The 15,232-nt window shown below is 31.8% G+C and overlaps 1 pseudogene; it reads left to right on the forward strand.

The window, feature by feature from the left end:
* Nucleotides 1-8,431: 8,431 nt before the first annotated feature.
* The window catches only part of LOC124899545, an 80,888-nt pseudogene continuing 74,087 nt past the window's right edge, over nt 8,432-15,232 (forward strand).

Consider the following 15,232-nt stretch of genomic DNA (forward strand, 5'->3'; position numbering starts at 1 on the left):
TCTTCACTGTATTCTTTAGGCGGGCCCCTGACTATTAATTTTATCACCTTATTCTTTAGGCGGGCTCCTAACTTGCTATTTCTTCACTCTATTCTTCATGCGGGATCCTGACTTCAATCTCATCACCCTGTTCTTCAGGCGGACTCTTGACTTGCTATTTCTTCACCCTATTCTTTATGCGGGCTCCTGACTTCCAATTTCATCACTTTATTCTTCAGGCGGGGTCCTGACTTTCAATTTTATTACCCTATTCTTCAGGCGAGCTCCTGACTTGCAATTTCATCACCTTATTCTCCAGGCAGGCTCCTGAAATCAAAATCAAAACTAGAACGAAAATTATCCAAACAAAGATTATGATAAAGAAAGATTTCATTTTTCTAAAAATAAAGTCCCATTTTTTAGGAGGGTCCTAAACAGAAAGTAATATCCCATTTTTCAGGAGGATCCTGAACAAAAAGTAATGTCCCGTTTCCCAGGAGGGTCCTGAAGAGAAAGTAATGTCTCATTTTTTAGGAGGGTCCTGAACATAAAGTAACGCCACATTTTTCAGGAGGGTCCTGAACATAAAGTACATTCTCATTTTTCAGGAGGGTCCTAAACATAAAGTAAATTCTCATTTTTTAGGAAGGTCCTCAACATAAAGTAAATTTCCATTTTTCAGGAGAGTCCTAAACATAAAGTAAATTCCCCATTTTCCAGGAGGGTCCTGAACATAAAGTAAATTTTCATTTTCCAGAAGAGGGCTGAACATAAAGTAAATTTCCATTTTTCAGGATGGTCTTGAACATAAAGTAAATTCTCCATTTTTCAGGAGGGTCCTGAACATAAAGTAAATTTTTATTTTTCAGGAGGGTCTTGAACATAAAGTAAATTCCCCATTTTCCAGGAGGGTCCTGAACATAAATTAAATTCCCCATTTTCCAGGAGGGTCCTAAACATAAAGTAAATTTCCATTTTTTGTGAGGGTCCTAAACATAAAGTAACACCTCATTTTTCAGGAGGGTCCTGAACATAAAGTAATGTTCCATTTTCCAGGAGGGTCCTGAACATAAAGTAAATTCTCATTTTTCAGGAGGGTTCTGAACATAAAGTAAATTTCCATTTTTCAGGAGGATCCTGAACATAAAGTAAATTCTCCATTTTCCAGGAGGGTCCTAAACATAAAGCAAATTCTCATTTTTCAAGAGGATTCTAAAAATAAAGTAAATTCCTATTCTTCAGGAGGGTCCTGAACTAAAATTAATTACTCATGGATGTGCTTTTCCAAAGGTAGCTGAATTAAGTGAATCAAATTTTGCCCCCGTTTCAACAAATAAAATTTATCAGCTAAAAACTTAGTGGTGAATTGCAGCACTTGGCTTTCCAAGCGGCTGCTCCAGTGTTCGTTCACTTTATTTTATTTCAAATTGTTGGCACTTGTCCCTACTTTGTCGCGTCAATAACTCAAACCCATATTAAGGGAAGTGACTTTGATTCAAGCATTGAATTTTATTTTACCATGTCTCTGAGGTACACCTTTTGTATCCTGACATTCCCATGAATTCAGAAACCAGTAGGTTGATAAACTTCTCATGTTTCTTTCATGCGCTGGTCCAGTCTTTGCTCTATGCAATTGAGGAGACTGGTAGCAAGTCTTGAAATCCTTTTTCATTTGTTTTGACACAGAATTGACTAAAAAATATAAGGAAATGATAGTGGTTTTCTTATTTTTAAAAATGACATAAAAGACAACACATATGAATATGTAAAAGAAAAAAAAAGACGGTGTGCCTTTTTTAAAAATAGGAAAAGAAAACTTATCTGAATATTGCAGCCAACTCCAGTGATTATGACATACATTTTGGATTAAACTGTCTGATCTCCCCCCAAACTTTACCACTTGTTATTGAGTTGATGCCTATAAAATTGAGTTGCTTCTTCTAACCCATTGAACTCATATACCTCATTCAACTAGTGGTGCCTCGAAGGATTTTTGCCAACAAACGTCTCTTCTTTTAGCTTCTCTTAACTCACCATCGTCTTACAGTGCCCGTGAGGATTTTCACCAAGAAGACTCTCTCATTTTTTATTTCTCTCAACTTACCATCGAATTATGATGCCCATAAGATTTTTCATCAATAAGACTCTCTCATTTTTTATTTCTCATATTTTCTCAGGATGATGCAGAAAATATAGTGTCAAAACCTTGTCACATATCCATCGCATATTTCGCCTTAAAATTATTGAAGATTGATTTGAAGGACTTTCTTTGGTTGCAACTTGGCTTTTGCATAGGGTCAGAAAGAAAGCATGACATGGGGCTCAAACGACACCTGAAGTAGGGTGATATTTACAACTTTTGAAATCGACTCAAACAATGAAAATTAACTAATGCCCCCGTTTCTTTTGACTGGATAACTCTAAATTGTTCATTTGGTTGGATCGAACCAAGTGTAGGGCTGCCTACATATATCACCCCTGAGAGAGGAGAATCAGGTCAAACGTAGTTCCGATAACTTATTCTTTTGCTTGATTCAAATTTCTTTTTTTTTCTTTTATTGACTCTTTTTCTCTTTGAGACTTTCTGGCTCTATTTTTCTTGACACTCTTTTTTTTTGGGACACATTTTTATCTTTTTTTTTGAAACTTTTTTGACTCTATTCTTTTGCTTGACACTTTTATTTTGAGCTTTGCTGACTCTATCTTGATTCTAAAAGTGAGATATGAAAGAAAATAGAATTAAAGCTCAAATAGGGTAAACAAAGAATGAAACAATGTTTGGATAGCAGAATCAAATGCCTTCATCATATCAATTCTTAAAAATGCAAGTACACATTATGCAATATGAAGTAAGCGATGAAGATCATTTGTGACACTTTAACAATACTAACTTTAACTGAGCATATATGCCACTTCTTCTATACTTGTCAAACATACAACTCCACCTTTGTTGTACTTCCCTCACATCAAATGACTCATACTTTTGTGGAGCTAATTATCTTCCTATTTCTCTTGATATTAGGATTACACATTCACTATTTGACCTAATTGAGATATGCTTTTCAATTGATTACTCAGTTATTCTTGTGATTCTCAAAATAATTGCCTTAATTTTGAAAGAAGGCTTCAATGTGGTCACCAAATGTCTCAACACTCTACTAATTTCTCAGATGCTTTTTTTTCTAACTTTAGCCCTCTGATTCAAAGTTTCATGATTAAACTAGATTTTAAGATCTGACCCAAAATTCCACAAACATGTCATAATACTAGACCCAACATAACATGTATTACGTAAAAAACTACTTAAAATAAGATAAAACAAACAAGGGACACCATATTTCGTTGAAAAGAAAGATAGAAGGGTTTAAATGAAGACGAGAGAACAACAAAACAAGATAGATTCTGGACTACAACCCTGAAATAATTCAAAAAATAGAAAAAAAATCAAAACCAACTACCAACAATCTTTCTAAGTAAGGAAAAGAGTGATTTCTCAATCGTTGAGCCTAACTTTTAGCCACTGATTTGCACATCATCATGATTAGAGCTTTCCCCATTATTAACGTCCTAAGAAGAGGAGTGATCATGCCCCACTGTATCAATCTCTCAAACAAATTAAAATCTGATTTTCCATTTGAGTGAAAATATCCCTAGGCTTCTACCCCTTTTTATTGTTTGAATTGGATCGAATATCGGGCCTAGAAGGGCTTTTATACGTTTGTCGAGTTGGAGGATGACTCTAAGGAGTTGGTGTTGCCCTGAAGTAAATCCTGATGCATGTTGTGGCGTGTTAACACAAATAGAAAATTGTGCATGTGACACTGGAGGCAAGCTAAAAAGACATTCCAGATTATTAATGGAAAATGGAGGAGGCGGTAACCAATTAGCCCAAGCTCAATGTATTTCTATTCTTCACTGTCTTAATTTTTGAATGCCTTCATTCCGAACTCGAAACTCTCAAACGGAAAACCTCAACAACAATAATGAAACCAAATCGATATCGAGAACCGCAATCCGAACAGATTTGAAATAAGCAAAACAACTTCAATACGAATTTCGAGTCATAAATTTCGACCCTGAACCTCATTTTACTCATACCTGATGGTCTTTCAGACGATGGGGTAACATTTTAGGACGGATTTTGTTTTTTCCAGTGGTTTTTTGAACTGACTCAAGCCGGAGTGCTAGAGCTGCGATGAAAATTAAAGAACGGGTCAGAATTTTTCGACGGTAGTATCGTGTTTCGGCGTGAACTACCAGAGGCAACTATTTCTCATCGGTTCTCCTTTACTCACGCCAATTTCTCATTATTTTTCTCTCACCTATTTTTTCCTCTATTTCTTGATCTCTCTCGCATCTCTCTCCTCTTTTTCTTCTTCGGTGTGTGGGTCTGTTTTTCGATCAATTAGTGTGCATGAGTTTTTGTTGCTGTGTGAATTGTGTATTGTGTGTGTAATGTGTGAATATGAGGTGTGTTGTGTAGTGTGTATTGTTTTTCTTTTTCTTTTGCTGTGTGTGTGTGCTATAGTGTATTTGTGAGGTGTGTGTTGAAAAAAATTGGAGTGAGTAAGTAGGTGTGTGCAGAGGGTTGCTGGGAGTAGGTAGGTTAGGTGGAGGTAGGAGATAGGTAGGGGTAGGGGATAGGTAGGGGGTAGGGTAGGGTAGGTAAATGGATAAAAATTATTTTTGGAAGGGACAAAATTATGTGTCTACAACTTGTATGAACTCAACTCATCTTACTTTGGCTCTTTTCTTCCTATTGATATAATCTAAAGTTTGAGAAAACATGATAATGTATATAGCTTCCATCTATTCCACTATATTACATCAACTTAACTACTTTAACAACCTCTCCTGAATGTAGACGTTTATGGACAAAATATATGTTCTCTAGGAAAATTCATTGGTGCAATTTTTGATTAGCAGTAAAGCTAGCCTTTTATTCTCCTTATGATATTTCTCAAATTTCAGGCATTTATTGATGAAGACATGGTGAAAGTTGCTTAATTTCATGGTACTGCAGCAAAATTGAAGGGTAAAACTTGAGGTAAGATTTTAACTATATATTACTATTTTTGTAAGTGTCTCACATGGTTAGAACTATGTATCTCTATCGAGAGCAAAGTTTTTTCATCATTTTCATTTATTAGTTTAACCGCCTATAATAAATTGTGACAATGATTATTTAACACCCAATATCGCTCATGATAAAATCGCTGAAAAAGCCTTTGCATAGATTCGTTGGATGTGTCTATTTACTATCGATGTCTTATATTTTCTTATTTTAAAATTTTGACTCCACACTCCAAGCTTGACACAATTGTAGCATTTGTTTCATTTTTCACATTGAGGTATTGTACTTTTATTTTGTTTAGCCATGTAAAGAAATTATAGATTTCTCCCAAATGTCGGTTGATGTTGTCAAATTTGAAAGCACAAATTTCACTATTAAAGGATGAAAACAAATTAAAATCATTAGTTAGTTGTAAATATATATTTCACTTTCTCTATAAAACCTTAATTGAATTAATTGTAGAACAAATATGCACACGTTTCGTTTAAGAAAATATGGTTGCACTGTAGACTTCTATCCTTTTTCTTATGATTCTGCCTAAGAATTGAAACAATTTTAATTCTTTTCCTTGTGTTCTCCTTCACAACTAATTTGTCTTCAATTTTTTCTGAAGTTTCTTGTCCAGATATATGTAAGGAAGAGACATACGGATATGTTGTTTTTCTCAAGATGTTGTGGTAAAGTGTATAATTTGTCCTTGTTCTTGAATTATATTATATTTTTATATTAAATTTGGTTATCCACTTCATGCACATTAAATAAAAGCATCCAACTTGACTTACATCTAAATTTCACTTTCCCTCAATTTAGAAACATATGTCCATAGGCTAACTATGTTCTTGAAGGATTCTCTGTACTTTATGACGACTTCTGTCCTTTCACATTTTAATTTATTTTATGTATGACGATGCAAATTAACATAAATGTTAATAGACTGTGAAAGGTGAACTAAAATAAGGATTATTTTAGCTTATAAACTAGAGACATGACATATTTGACTATTTTTAAGAATATTCTCAAAAAGATGGAGCTAAATGGATTGTTCTTTAATCACAATGCATACTTTGTTTACTCGAATAGATATACAAAATTGGGTTACTTGGAGAAGTTCTCTTATGTAAGGAAATGTTTGAGAGTGGTATGTGTCTGATATGGTTGCATACTTAACATTTATTTAATACATTTTTTAAAGTTGGAATGCTAAATATTTCGATATTATGAAACATTCACAGATTTGATGTTTTTACGAACTACGTGGTATATATATATCGTGAGTATTATATTATTTTGTTATAATTTTCATTCGGTTACTATTTGCTATTTTTTTTTTTATTATTTCTTTTACTTCCTTTGGTGTGGTTGTCTGTTCTATCAAAAATAATTTTTCTATCTCTAAAATAGGAATATAATTTGTGTACATTCTGCCCTTCTCAACTTGTTGCACACATAGTATATTATTATTGTAACAAGACATCATCCCACTCTAGCATAATAAAATCCTAAAGTTTGGTTCTATCGATAGATTACTTAGAAGCCATAGTTTATTTGTATTAATTTTAATTTCTAACCACAAATTATACTCCAAATATGTGGAATTCATATGCTAACTTCAGAGAATTAGTACTTTTTTTTCCTTTTTATGCCAATTAGATAAAAATATACTATTCGAAATTCAACACCAAACGAAAGCCTATATACTATGAGTTCCGCACATCAAACGAAAAATCCAAAAAAAAAATGATGTATGCTTACAACAATATTCAATATTTTGAGATATTTATAGTATTAGACTTAATCATGTTAACGTGACACACATGTGAGATGCACGTATACTAAATTAGTATATTGTAAAAGTGAAAAACTACTGAATTAAAAAATAAATTATGAATACATCCTTCAAATATTAATTGACTTAATTATCCCTTGTCCTAAACCTAAACACTACATATACCACTAACTATAGCCCTCCAAATTCTCATACCCAAAACTCCTCAATACTTGGTTGCCTTTATATCTAGCCGTTCTTCCCTCAACTTCTAACAACCATAACCCCCAAATAATGGCTGCATTAACACTTAGAAATAACCCACCTAATTCCAAAAACCAAAACTCTCCATTTCATGGCTCCAATAATATGGAATAGTGCTAACAATCGTGCACAACAATACAGAAACGTCCAAAACAATAGAGAGGTACGGTATTATTCTCTTCGTTTCTTTTTAGTTGATACTCTTATTAAAAATATTTATTTTAATTTAGTTGTTCCATTTAAGAAATCAAGAGAAATTTATTATGTTTTTTCAATACTACTCCTAACGTTAAATGACTACCAAAGTGTATATACTCAAATTTATATTTTCAAAGTATAACTAACAAGACTAAATTGATAAAATAAGCTCCTAATAAATATTGGTTAAATTACACAAATCCCAAACTTAGGAGACTATATTCCCCAATATCCCTTACTGTTTAAAAATTACATTAAATCCTGATTTTTAACTTTACTCTTGATACATATCAACAAAACTCCACATCCTATTTTTACTCTACCATTAATTCATGCAAGATATTTTTTTTTTCAAAAATTACCTTCCTTAAAATCTCTCCCAAGTTATACACATATTTTTTTTTTTCACAATTTCCTCTCCTAAAATCTCTCTCATTTTTTTTTAAATCGATTGATACAGATATAAATTTATTTAGTTATTCATACATGTTTAAGTTAATATTAATATGAAATTTGTCAGTGATACATATTTTTTTGTTAATCCGATTGATACATATATAAAAATATTAATTTTTTGGATACATTTTCATAGTGTAACGGTGATTCATATGAACGATACTTTTGTTATCAGTATATGGTGATATATTTGTTGACAGTGTATGAGTGATGCATTTTGCTGTTAGATTATTGGTGCTATATTTGTATTAACAATGTATGAGTGATACATTTACGGTCAAATTATTGGTGATACATACATCTATTTCAACTATAAAAATGTATCACTAATATAACAGATAACGTCGTTTTCTTCCTCTGTCGTATAATCATTAGTAATATTGAAAATCCTCCTAAGAGCTTTGATCGATTTGTTCTTAATTTTACCAGTAATTGTCTGGCACAACAAAGTCATTAACCCTGGAATGTGAAGGTAATTCGCAGCGAATACAAGTTGCGACATTATTTTGAAGCTAATTTTCACGAATTCCTAATCAAATTCTTCAAGTTGTTGTTTGTTAGTAACATCTTCTTCAATTGAATGATGAATCATGTAGTCGAAGATTTTGATTAGGACTTTGGATTCTACATTTAAGAGAGGGATTACTGTATATCCGACTCCCACCATGTTTTTGATTATACCAGATTGAATAGAGATGGATTCTTCAACTTGGAATTCATCGTCTTCTGAGAATTTCAATGTCAGGATTTTTCCTTGCGGCGGTGCTGATGATAATGAGGCTTCATCGGCGGTGGATTTCAAGGTCGGAATGGTCACTGACGGCGGTGCTGATGATGATGAAGCCGCATTAATGGTGGATTGCAGCAGTGCAGATGAAGATGAAACTTTTACCAAATGTATTACACGTAAGAAGGAAGAAACTCAATTTATTCGCTTGAAATTTGAAAGTTGATTGGGGGAATTGCTGATTTTTTTGAATCTCATTAATTTATTGTGTAACTGATTGTACGAGATTTGCTCCACAGAATAAAAGAGACTCTGTTACTTCCTTAAATAAACATCTAGTCAGTTTTAAATGTATCACTTTTTTTATATATATCACCTTATAACATATGTATCATGATTTTAAAAAATCAGAATAAGATGTAATTAATCAAATAGTTGGGATAAAATGTAATATCACTTAAAGATTCAGAAATTTATGTAAGTTACCCGTAAATATTTTCTTAATGAGAGTGTCAAGTCACAAGGGAGAGTTGATATTTTAGACACGTTTATAAATTTTCTTTGACAAAGAGACACTAGTCTCAAATAATTGAAAAAAGAGACACTCTAATGGGACCACAAAAAAAAGTATCAACCCTAGCACAGAAATTTAAAAACGTGCACTTTAGTCTCACCTCCACTTCATCCCCTATGTTTTAAAAATACACTTTAGCTCATGTTTAAAAATATAAATATTAGATATTAAAAATAAAAAATAAATTAAAAATTCACAAGCTTCTCAATGAAGCTGATTTTTCAGCAATTTTCGGTGATGTTTCAACAATTTTTTAAAATTTTTTTGGTATCTATCGAAAACTGATATTACCTTCATTGTTTTTAGTCATTTTCTTCAATTTTTATCCCGACATTTTCATCCATTTTCAGTCAAAAAGCCTAAAAATTAGTACCACTTTTTTGAATCAATTCTATGCTCAGTAACTACATTCCAACACTCCTTAACTTGTTCAAAAGCTCTAATATGTTGCATTTTTTTGGTGGTCGTCGAAAAAGCGATCAGACTGGTTCTGATCAAGTATTGTACAGAAATCTAGTAAGAAGAAGATGACTACAGTTTATTAAGTCTAGACTCATGAACCACTGCTTGAGTCTATTCAATACTATCATTTAGATATATCATGTCTATTATAGAATAAGTAGTTATTGATAGTGAATTTTTAGGTGGATGGAAGGAGACTCTAAAATGGTAAATTTAAAAATTCGTGTCTAAGGAGACAATGTTCATTGCCCTTTATTGCAATGATTCATATGCCAACATGATTGAAAATGCAATGGAGATCAAAAAATTAAGTTGTAATGATATGATTGCAAGCATAATAAAGAGCTAGACTTAAGTTGCGATTCAAACAAATTGATCATTGTTATATGATGAATGAGAGAGGAATTTTTCATCCAGCATATATAAAAACTGATAGGCATGTCGAATTCTACATGCTTTGTGTTGATTCCGATGATGCTAAGTTTATTTTGAGAATTAAAGTTGTTGAAAGGTCTGGAGAAGAAGCTTTCACATCAACCTCACCCTCCACCTCCGCCTCCAACTCCATCCCCTGCAGTGGATGATAGCTCTATAGGATATAAGTACAGGGGTGATGATGCAATAAATATGGATATAGAAGAGGCTATGACTGAACTTCAAGGATCTCATCACCCTTCCTCCTCAACATCGCTGTAGTGCAGTTTAATTTTTTTTGTTGTTGCTTGTAGTTTATTGCGGAAGCTTTCATGGTGGTATGATTTTGTAAATAAAAGCTTTCTACTTTGTCATTTTTTCTGATTTCTGTTTTGATTGTGATTTTTTATATTTTACAATGCTTTAATTTTACCATAATTGTTATCCTTGATGTTTGATGATCGAAGTTAGACCATTTCTATGGTAATCCATAAATCCTAAAATTGTTTTAAATCTACACATTAAGTTCAGAACATTCAACACATAGTAGATTATCTTGATAGTTTATCATCTACTGATGTTATTATGGTATAATAAATTATACAATATACTATAAATGATTGTGCACATCAATACTTGACAGATGTGAAGGTTTATGATCAACCGATTGAATATATGAACAAGTTAAAATTATGACTAAAAAGAAATAAATTAAACTAAATTAAAGTAAGCCAATTAACACTACCCAAATAATGTAAAGTCATTTAGCTACATCAATTATGAGTCCATATCACTTTTGAAAATGATCAAGTGATATTTAAGGCATGCAATTATTCTAAATCACTACAATAGAACTAAATAAGGGGAAAATAAAATAAAATAATTCAAGCGATGCAAAACAACTAAATCACAACATATAAGAGTCCACAATAATTGAACGCATATTCTAATTAGTAAGAAAGAGTGGTGTTTGTGAGTGTTCTTATGACAATTAATGTTTGAGAACAAGTAGTAGTCCTTCTCAAAGCATACGTTTGCTCTGAGTAATTGATTCTTACTATCATTACTCTTACTTATACTCAATTGATTGTATGTCAAATTATTGTGTACTTTCATATGATGTGATTTAATTATTTTGTAATGTTTCAATGATGTTAACTAATTTAATTTAATTTAACTTAATTTAATTTTTCCATTTTAATTCATATGAAGGCTTGTCAATATATTCATATGATTGATTCTAGACCTATAACGATATCTTATATATATTAGAAGGCCCAAGCCCGTGCAATGCATGGACGAAATTTTAATGGCGAGAAAAATAGTATTAGTAAGTGAAATACTAAGTCATATTACGTTATAGTTGGATGTACAATATTATGCTTCATATTATGTGGAACAAAGAGTATATTATCATATTGATAAGGCTTAAAAGTATTACATTGATATGATAATTTTTTATATCAAAAGTGCCAAAGCTGAAAATGTGAATTCATATAGCTGTAGTTGGTAGTGAAGTTGCATCCTGTGCATCTATGTCCTGAATTTCAAAAGGCAAGCAGGATTGATTCTCAAGTTAACCACAAGAAGAGCTGCCAAGCTACAGTAAAATTAAAAAAAATCAGAGAAGGTAAACTGAGACCCCTGTGATGACATATGATAACTCATAACTTAAAGGTTAGAATATAGATTATAGAACAAGTAAGCAGAGGAAAACTTTAAGATCACAAATTTCAACTGACAAAAGCACATCCAATAAGAAGTTGCATCCGAGTTCAGTGTAACGACACTGTTCCAACTGATTAGAAACTTATTCTCATAAGATTGTGGACCACTAATCAATTCGAATTAGATACTGATAAGTTTCAGTTCAAGCAAAAGTTCAAGCTAGAAATCAATTCTCTAGCAGATGCTGAATACTGACCAAAAAACCAAGTTAAGGTAACCTAGTCACAAGGTAACTGCAAGCAAAACAATTATTCATCAAACTGAAACAATGACAGAGCAAGAAAGTCATTTAGGAATTATCAAATCAAAAGCAGGGTATACTTTAGCATACTTCTCAAACTATATAATGTCATGAAGTCACAGAAGTCATAAAGTTACTTTAAGCATATTGGTAAACATATATGTTAACTCCCAAAGCAGTGTAATATTCAAAAAGCATAAAAAAATGATTCACTTCTAAATCAAGGTGAAATACGAATCTGAGGGTGAACGTTTTTTCAATCTAACACAACTTAGATAGCACCTCCCAAGGGTAAGTTTAGCATCCTACCATGGATCATGAACATTATATCTCAAGATTCCACCACAAAAAATAAAATTTAATCATATTCTTACATAATATGACAACTAATATTGAGGACCCAACATGTGCTAAAATAAAAAAATGAAGGTTTAAAAATACAATATACATTTAGAATAATTTGACAACACTAAAATATAGCATTGATAAAATGGTCTTAAGTTGTAGCATTTAACTAAGAGTACTATGCAATTCTATTGTGGAAAAATAATATCTCAAGTGCTAAGTGATACGTTGGTACTCCATATGATTAAATGACAATCATGTCAAATGCAAACAAGGAATATATGGTATGATTTTTTTCTTTGAGAATGCTTAATGAGATTCTGAGAGAATGGAATATTTATTAGCATATGTACTATGAAACATCTTATTCAGATATAAGGAACTCCTGATGGTAATTTATTGTATTTTAGTTCAAGTGAAAGTTGGTATGCATCGAGATTACTTTAAGAAAAAAGTGCATGAATTTGTATAAATGAAAATTCATATTTTCAAACAGTAGACATACAAAATCAAGGCGTTTTATCCAAAATGGACAATAGTAATCTTACATCTTTATAGAGAAGATACCAACTTTTTTCTATTTTTGGATTTATGAGACCAGCCCAGCAATTCCAACCAATGCCTTTGAACTTGTTAAATGAACATTGAAAAAAGAAGCATGCTATTTTAAATTTTTATGTGATCTTTTTTTCTAGGGATTAGAATTCTGACATGAGATTTACCGTAACGACAATCACTAACTGAATATTACTAAATGAGAGGAGTAATCATATTACTACAAAGTGAACATGATCTCCAAAAGGATTACACAAGAGCAATACTGATTATAGATGACTAACTGGTAATAAGGATCTCAAAAGAAGCAAGCAACTAATCCAAGCTGAAGCTATAACTTACATTGCATAGTACAAGTCAAATATATAAAGGATACGTAATACACCTCAAACTTACTTAAGTTTCTTCTTCATTGTAGCCTCCACAACCCAGTCACCAACACAATTAAGATCATTTTCTTTTGGAAGAAGATCCACCTTAAGAAAGTAAAATAGAAAGTGCAAAATATGTTAGTTGGAAAAAGTATACAACACGTTAGTATTGACATTAACTATGGATCATGTAGTTTCTATTATTACCTTAGTTATAACAAAAATTATGAAATTTTCACTAGAAAGATCTTTTATACGAGCCAAAAAATCGCCATTGAAGTCTACAATATAACCTACAGGTAGTGATCCATGAAACTACAAAGATTATAGAAAATACAAGTAAACAAGGTTTAGTAGCTGATGACGTGAACTGAAAAATGAGAACCAACAATCACATTTCTTTGTTTTATGAATATAGTAATCAACACCAGTTATATCAATCTTAAGATTGAAATACAAGCTTTCATAAGGTTAAATGGTGTTTCTTCGATCCATTAGATAAAAGGGTATATACTTGATAGTGTTAGTTGCTAAAATCCTTTGCTCATGAATGACTTCATTGAAAAAAAGCACCCTTGTATTACTTAGCATAAAGAATAATATTTTTTTGGTGAAACACAATTTTTTTTGATAAGAAAAATTCTAGTACTTGAAATTGTTATTATCCATCAATTACTCATGATTTCAACGTTGTTCAGATTTATCTAAGATGCCTAATGTGCTCCATGATGAATCGGAGGTCTATAAATCCAATGGACAAAGCTGTATAACCATCAAATAGGGTAGTGAACATATGAATAAAGTAGTCAAGAGCATATTATAAAATAATATTCCTACAGTGGCAGTCATTATAATGTACTATTTGAGTTAGTTCATTCTGATCTATGAGACAAATTTTATTTTTGACTGTCAATTGCTTGAAATCTAAATGGAATATAGAAAATTTACGTAGATATTGCATTATTTAAAACTATATTTATATTAGTTTAAATAACTGAAATAGACAATGCGCAGGAACCACCGAAGATTATAACATCAGTAAGAAATCACAAACAAATTGGATTCATTTTTTCGGTGGTTACCAATTTAACAATCAAAGCTTTTGGTGCTGATTCCTCCATTTATAAAATGCAGGAAATACATTATAATAGTGTTTGGGAGCCAATCCTTTTGTTACTTAATAAAATCTGAAAAATGAAACTTTTTTCTCCACTTCTCTCAGACTTATCTGATCAAGCAACCTAAGATACAGTTTTTTTTAGCTTAATGGATACATTGTTGATTCATTTTTCAGAGAAGACAGTTTTTCAATTCTTCATTCCCTTATCGAAGACAATTTAGTAACAGAAACTAAAGATGATAAATATGGTAACAGTATTACATAAACTACTCAGTTGGGACATAGTTGATGATGCTAATTGCTTATTTTGTCATAAACAAAGTGAAACTAGTGATCATCTCTTTTTTAAATGCTTTTTAGTAGGGATAACTTGCAGTACTTCACTAATTGAATATATAGTCCACACAAAATGCCACTCGAATCCTGAGCGAGTTGGTTCTCAGGACAAGCATTACTCCAAAAGCATACACATCAACTTTAGGAAAAACTTCACCATACTTAGCATACTTATTAGCAAGACCTTTTTAAATGGGAGGTACAAAAAAAAATAAAAAGGAAAAACAAATGCACAAATCGATCAAAAAATTTTCTATCAACAATTATGCTATGTGAACCACGGTGCTTAATATCAAAATCTTTCAGGTGACAGAATATGACAACATAAGGTGGCATTAGTTTCCCTCCCTTATTGTTTAGTGTTCAAAATTGACAATCCTTGCAACTTACGACTTCTTAATATATCAGAGTTTATCGTCAAATAACAAAGATCAGAAGTTGAGGGTAAATTGGTGATGATATCAAGTTTTGAGTACTGAAGTTGCCTCAGTACATAAAGTAATTAGCATAGAAAAAGCGATAGTGAATTGATATCATCAAGACACCTAAATTGAGTATAAATAAAGGCGAAAACCTTATCACAAATTTAGAAACAATTGAAGCACAATAGAAAAGATAATCAA

The sequence above is a fragment of the Capsicum annuum genome, chromosome 6 (genome assembly GCF_002878395.1).
Source record: "Capsicum annuum cultivar UCD-10X-F1 chromosome 6, UCD10Xv1.1, whole genome shotgun sequence".
NCBI lineage: Eukaryota > Viridiplantae > Streptophyta > Magnoliopsida > Solanales > Solanaceae > Capsicum > Capsicum annuum.